We start from the raw sequence: 7,543 nt of genomic DNA, 5'->3' as shown, positions 1-7,543 counted from the left end.
TAAGAGATGTGTTGAAATCTGGAATTTAGGGGTGTTTTCTGAGAGCGTTTTAAGAGAGCAGGGGTCATGAACCAAGAAACTTCCCACACCAGGCTTTTAGCGTGCATCTCCTCCAGCATGGAGCAGGCGCATTCACATATGGGGCAGATTTACCCCGAAGATATACATACACACACACACACACACACACTTTTTGCATCGGGTTTTTAAAAATAGTGTTGACTTTGCAGTAAAGCCTCACAGAAAGCCTGCTATGTGGAGAAGTCCCAGCTGGCTCCGGCAGCAGAACAGAGGGACCTTTGTCCCTGCACTTCCAAGACCATTATCGAGCAGAAGGAACTGTGAGATCTTTGATGATCTTGAACATTTCCCCGAAGATGCCTGCAGCTTATTGCAGCTCCAAAGTGTAGCAGGAGCAGGTGATATGAGGAACCAATAAGATCCCAGATGCATGTGGGGTGATTTGTATGACTGAACAAATTCTTCCTTGAAATTCATTGGGCTGTTAAAGGCCGCTTGCCTGTCTTCCTTTGCTGAACTGTCAGTCAGTCTGAACAAGGAATAGAAGCCAAAGGACTCATTGACGAGAGGTCAGTCCTGTGCCAAAAGGCTAACCCAGTGAGGCACAGATTCTTCCAGAGTCCACAGATGGCTCAGGCTTGGCCCCTTGCAGTTTGTGTTTTCTTCCGCCTCAGACCAGGAGGTAAGTCCTCACTGCCAGATCTAAGGAGATGATTTGAGGGATTCAGCAGTGGTAGGGCACCCACTTAGAAGATGCAGAAGATACCATGTTCAGTCCCCAGCATCTCCAGGACACTTTCCAGATTAAACCCTACAATGATGTCACTACGTGTCTGCTAAGTGTGCTTCCATAGTTCCTGTGTTGTGACACCACAGCTGACAGCAATGTGCCAGTCCCATTTCCGATGCCTTCTTTGGGATTTTATCTTTGTGATATAGTGCTACATTTTTGAAGGGCGATATACAAAATAAATAAATAAATAAATAACAAAAACAAAAGGGTACAGCCTCTGTCAGCCTTTAAGATGCTATAAGACTCCCCCTCCCCTGGGCCTCATGCTGAGGGGAGGGAGTTTGTCCCATGCCCTGCCCTGCATGAGGCCAAGAAGCGAGCCGATTGGCTGCTTTACTTTTGGGGGTGTGGTTTCGGCCGTGATCGGCCAATCCATGCCCCAGACTTATCAGTCTGGCTCAGGCTTTCGGCCAGGAAGGCGCTCTGTAGTGGGCTCCTTCCTGGGAAACGCTTTGGGTGGGGGTCACCCGATAGGGGCGAAGGCAGTATTCGGTGGTCCTTCGGGTCCCCCGCGGTCCTCAGAAGGGGGCGACGGTGGTGGCGGCGGCAGTGGCAGAGTTCGGCGGACGGAGCAGCGCTCGGGCGCTCGGCCATTTCTGCTGCGGGGGATCAATCCTCTCCTCCCTCCCTGCACACCTTCCGTCCCCCCCCCCTTTGCGGGCCTGTGCCTTTCGTCGGGGCTTTAGCCCTTCAGTTCGTTGCCTCACCCCCCCCCCACGCACCTTCTGCTTGTGGCGCTCCTCCCCCCTTTTGGGGCTTGGGCCTTTCACCAGGGCTTCGGCCCTTGGGCGGTTCCCCCCCCTTCTTTATCGCTGGGTTCCTTCCACTGTTCAGGCCCTGGGGTGGTGGCCTTTGCAGTTTGGGGGACTGCTACTCTTGCTGGGTAGGTGGGGTTGGCTTTGGGGTGCTTGCTGCAGCTGGGTGGTGTGTCTCCCATTGGTTAACGGGGGCTTTTTGTGTGAGTGTTCCTAGGGGCTTTGGGCCTGTAAGGTCTCCCATTGGGTTGTTCGGGTTTGGGGTTTCCAAGGTTTTGGGTTTCTTTGGTTTTGGGAGCTATTTTTGGTGTTTCTTCACTCATCTTGCTGTATTTGGGGCACGATAATTCTGTTTTAGGTCCACGGTGTGGCAATGCCCAGGAAAGCTAAGGAAAAGAAAGGGGGGCGGCCCATTTGGCAACCCAAGCGGCCTGCTCCTCCGCCGTCTTCATCGGACAAAGAAGATGAGGAAATGGTGCTCATTCGGGGTTTAATCAATAGAATGGAAGCGCTGGAAAAGGCCAAGGCGGTTCCTTCTGATAAAGGCGCTGGCCCATCTGGTGTGTGTGGGGGGTGCCTCCCAAGGTTCCACGTCGGACTCGGGGTTCTGCCAGGTCCCAGCTGCTGAAGTCTCTTTCCAACAGGTTGGATGAGCTTGAAAAGGAGGGGGCCCCTGCGGGCCCCTTTCCCCCCGCAGTGCCGAGTGATCCAGATGTGCCACCCCCGGCTGGTCCAGTTCCGGGGCAGCCTGCGCCAGCAGCTCCACCGCCTTCATCGCCAACCGATGCTGTTCCAGTGCTTCCTGCTCCTAATTTCCTGCTCCCACTCTACCGGTTGATCAGCTACCAGTGGACCCAGCCGCCCCTCTGGCGCCGGGTGAGCCTGCAGCACCTACACCCCCCGGCGGCACCGGCCAGTGGCCTACTGTTCCCTGGCCGATGCCTGCCATGGGGGGATGGGAACCAGCCCCGTACTGGTCCCCCTACACACAACCGTGGGGGATGGGTGTCCCCATGGCCTTTCCGGGTGTCAGAATGGACCTTCAAGGCAGTGCTGAACAGGTCTGGCTGGGCAATAGGCCCACGGCGGGTCCTCTCACATCGCCCTCGTGGGCTGTTCCCTCTACAGTTCCTAGTACAGGGGAGCAGGCAGGTTTTTACCCCATGGGTGTGTTGCCTTCTGCACAGCATGTACCCTATGGCGGCATGGGGCTACTGTTAGGTGACCATCTACTCTCTGCAATGTGGGAGAAGATACTTAACGGGGAATATGTGGACATTTTTAGTCTACTGTTTCGGGAGCCAGAGGTTAAGCACAAGGAGGGTGATTCTTGCAAGGAGCATGAGGTTACCAAGCGCAAGCCGGTCGAGAAGACCTGGAATAATTGGTTTTCTGGGTTTACCATTTATATGGGAGTCATAGTTCAGGCGCAACCGGCCCATGGTCCGGCCCTTTTGAAATACATGGACATTATTCACAGGGCGGTTTCTGACTTTGCGGGCTTCTCTTGGATCCGCTATGATGAAAGCTTCCGCATGCGGGCCGCCCTGGACCCTACTTTACCCTGGGATGCCCCTCTGCAGGAGCTGTGGCTGGTAATTATGTCCCTGGCCCATCCAGTAGAAGGGGACCGGTCGGTCAGCGGGCATTTGATTTCCAGGCCGATGGGGGTTTTGTCTGCCCCAGCTTCGGGCTACCAGTGGGTTCAACCCCACTTGGTCTGCTGGGAGTACAATAACAGCGGCAAATGCTCTAGGTCACCCTGCCGCTTTAAACACTTGTGTGGGCTCTGTGGGGCTAAGCACCTGAGTAGCTCTTGCCCCAGGGCTAGGTTTGGGAGTCCTGGATCCAGATCCAGGCCAGGTGGCAACAAGAAGGGACGTCCCCCCCCCCGCAGGTAAGGGGAACCTGTCCCATCAGACTTGAGGTTTTCGGGCGACTGCTGGTGGGCTACCCCGATAGGTCTGCCGTGGCTTATTTGTTCTTTGGTTTTAAGGAAGGGTTTAGGATTCCGTCCTCCTCTTGTTGGGAGTTTAGCAGGCCCCGCAACCTTAAGTCCGTTGTGGGCAAGGAGGCGGTAGTGTTGAAGAAGTTTAATAAAGAAGTATTGGCAGGCAGGGTTTGGGGGCCTTTTGACAGCCCCCCTTTTCCTTCTTTGCGGGTGTCACCCTTAGGTGTGGTGCTCAAGAAAGTTCCGGGTGAATTTTGCTTGATTCACCGTCTCATATCCCAGGGGGTCGTCTGTCAACGACGGCATCCCCGAAGTATTGTGTTCCGTGCAGTACACCTCATTCAACCAGGCTGTCCAGATTGTCCGGGGATGGGGAAAGGGGGCCCTGCTAGCCAAATGTGACACTGAGTCCGCTTTCCGCCTGCTGCCTGTTCATCCAGATGACCTCGATCTGCTGGCTTTCGCCTTTGCTGGAAAATTTTACTTTGACCGCACTCTGCCAATGGGCTGTTCTATTTCTTGTGCGGCCTTCGAAGCCTTTAGCACATTTTTGGAGTGGGCAGTGCGGCAGAGGGCAGGCTCAGTCTTCACCGCTCTTTTTTTAGAAGATTTTCTTTTTGTTGGGAGGGACAATTCTGAGGAATGTTTACGCCTACTACACTCCTTTACGGAGTTGGCAGCGGAGCTGGGAGTTCCCCTATCCCAGGATAAAATGGAAAGGCTGGTCACGCAGCTCTCCTTCCTGGGGATTGAATTTGACATTGTAGTTGGTTGTTCACGGTTACCACAGGCTAAGCTATTGGTCCTTTTGGACCTGGTTAGGGCTTTGGGACGGGCCCGTAAGGCTACGTGAAGGGAATTGCAGGTAGTAGCAGGGCATCTCAACTTTGCATGCAGGGTGGTAGCCCCTGGGCGTGCTTTTCTCAGGCGTCTCTGTGATTTAACAATGAGCCTTCGGGCCCCTCATCACAGGGTGCGCATCTCTGAGGGAGTTAGGGCTGATTTGGCAATGTGGGAGTCCTTTTTGTTGAACTTCAATAGGGTCACATTTTGGAGGAACAAGCAGCTCTTGGAGGCTGACTTACAAGTCCATTCCGATGCTGCTGGAGGGGTTGGCTTCGGGGTTTACTTCAGGGGCCGCTGGTGTGCTGCCCGCTGGCCTGTAGCTTGGGTACAGCAAGGAATTATCAGGGATTTGACGTTCTTGGAGCTGTTTCCCATAGTAGTTGCAGTTCACATTTGGGCTGATGAGTTTTCTAACTCGTCAGTTAGGTTCTGGTGTGATAATCAAGCAGTAGTCCAGGTCATTAACACTCAGACTTCCCATTCCCGGAGGGTTATGGGGTTAGTGAGGGCCTTTGTGCTGCAGTGCCTTCGGGCCAACATCCTGTTCCAGTCCCGACACGTGCTGGGGATTCGGAACGACGTAGCTGATGCCCTGTCTCATTTTCAGGTGCGCAGGTTCAGGGAGTTAGCGCCTGAGGCAGCACTGCACCCGGACCCCATGCTGGCCTTTCTATGGCACCTTGGCAGATAGAAGCCCAGCGGGCCATAGCGGCTTCTTTGGCACCTAGCACCAGGGCGAGCCACACGTCCAAGATTGAGGCTTTTTCCTTTTTCGGAGGGCTGAAGGCTTGGCGGAGGTTTGGCTGGTACCGGTTGGGCATTTGCAGCAGTTCCTGGTGCTCCTTCATAGGGAAGGGTGCGCGGCCTCTACCTTGGGGGGTTACCTGGCTGCACTAGCTTTTGAGGATCAGGTCAGGGGGGTTGAAGATTCCTTGATCGACCCTCAGGTGCGGCGAATGGTAGAGGGCTGGTCTAGGGAGTGTCCTGCAGGGGGTGACGGTAGACGCCCGTTTACATTGGACCTTGTAGCCACCGTACTCAGCCAGTTGCCTGGCTGCTGTACTAGCCCCGGGGAGGTTTCCCTTTTTCGTGCAGCAGTGCTGGTCGCCTTTTTCGGCGCCTTCCATCCCGGGGAGTTGTTACCCCGGAGCAAGGGCTCTCCCAGGGACTACTGCTTGCACTTCTCTGACCTGTCCTTTTCGGTGGGGGAAGCCCGCCTGTATCTACGCCGTTCCAAGACCGACCAGAGGGGTAAGGGACAGGTCGTTCGCTTGGCGGCGGCTAGAGACCCTCTGCTCTGTCCAGTAGCTGCCTTGCAGCACTATGTGGAAACGGGGCCCACCCCTGGGGGGTGCTTGTTTGTGCATATGGATCATGCCCCCCTCACTCAATACTAATTTCTGGCTGTTATTCGGAAGGCCTTGACTGCGGCCAGGGTCCCACTGGAGGGACTTACCTTGCATTCCTTTAGGATTGGGGCAGCTACCACCGCCACTCGCATGGGATTGCGAGAGGAAGTCGTTCAGCGGATTGGGTGTTGGAAGTCCACGGCGGTCAGGCACTACGTGCGCTGAATGCAGGCGGCATTCACCAATAATGACACCTTGTTTTTCTTGGCAGGTGCTGGTGGAGCAGTGGCTCCGGTCCAGATCCTGGTGTGTGGCCATTCGCTGGTCTTTTGGGCCTTCAAGCGGACCAGCACCTCCCATTGGGGTACCTAGTTGGGATTCGGAAGGAGGGCCTCTGTCTATTGGTTGGGCATGTGGGGCATGCTGTGGGGCAGCTTCTCCCCGCTATCTGGGATCATTTAGTTAGGTTCCTTGCGCCCCATGTTCTATGTCATTCATTTGGGTGAAAATGACCTGGGTAGGCGGACTGGCCTCTCTATAGTTCGGCAAGCCTCTTCCGACCTAGCAGTTTTGCAAGGGTGGTTACCAAGGGTTCGAATATTATGGGTTAACTGGTTGCAGGGCAGGGTTTGGCGCGGGGCTCAGTCTGCACTGGGCATGGAGAGGGCCCGGCAGAAAGCCTCGGCAGCAATAGGTAAACTGGTGGCAGCAGCCAGGGGGGAGGTCCTCAGGCAGCCGGGTCTGGCCGCCTGTTTTCCGGAGTTGTTTTGCCCCGACGGCGTTCATCTATCTGATGCGGGGTGCGACCTTTATCTGAGTAATATCAAGCAGGGGCTTGTTGATTTTTTAGAGAGGTGTGCGGCAGGGAGGGCAAGCCAAGGCTAACCTCCCTGTGTGGCAGCAACAGTGCGGGTCGGGTGGGTAAGTTGAGGTATAGAACATCGATGAGCACCCTTGGATATTTAAGGGTTGATTGGTCAATTGCTCCTTTGTGGCCAGTGCGGCACGGGGAGAATGGATTGCCATGAAACCTGCTGCAGGTCGGGTGGGTAAGTTGAGGTATAGAACATCGGTGAGCACCCTTGGATATTTAAGGGTTGATTGGTCAATTGCTCCTTTGTGGCCAGTGCAGCACGGGGAGAATGGATTGCCATGAAACCTGCTGCGGGACTTCACCAACCTTTGGGCTGTGCGGTCCGGGGTAGGCGAAGACCTTGAAGTATCCAGATCCCCTCTTCTAAAGGGGGGGTTGGCTTTGAAGGAATGGGGCAGGATCGTACCTGCCTGCTTCCTGAGCCAGGGTGTGTCGCCCAGTAAGGTGCTGGGTAGGACATTAGAGTCCTAACCCGGGCCTAGGGACCCGCACTGTTCTCTAATGGTGATTAATCACCTGTTGCTCCAGTCCGCCATGTTCATTGTTTCAGTTAATAAAGTTGTGGCCCTTTACCCATATCAAGTCTACGTGTCTTCTTGGGCTGGGGTCTGGGGACAATCCCCCTCCCCTGGGCCTCGTGCAGAGGGGAGGGAGTTTGTCCCATGCCCTGCCCTGCACAAGGCCAAGAAGCGAGCCGATTGGCTCCTTTAGTTTTGAGGGTGTGGTTTTGGCTGTGATCGGCCGATCCACGCCCCAGACTTATCAGTTTGGCTCAGGCTTTCCCCTCCCTCCCTTCACTGGTGCAGAGCGGGTCTAGAGACTGGTCACCCCAGGGGGCTGAGTAGAAATTTTTTGCTCACAACGCATTGGCCACTGTTGGGTTTCTTTCCGCCTACTCCGTCCTGTACCCAGGAATTTAGTTAGACTTAGGTCAGCCAAAATGGCAGCAACAGT

This window comes from Hemicordylus capensis, chromosome 2, assembly GCF_027244095.1.
Source record: "Hemicordylus capensis ecotype Gifberg chromosome 2, rHemCap1.1.pri, whole genome shotgun sequence".
Lineage (NCBI taxonomy): Eukaryota > Metazoa > Chordata > Lepidosauria > Squamata > Cordylidae > Hemicordylus > Hemicordylus capensis.
The sequence above is the reverse complement of the archived record's forward strand: the minus strand, read 5'-3'. Positions refer to the sequence as shown.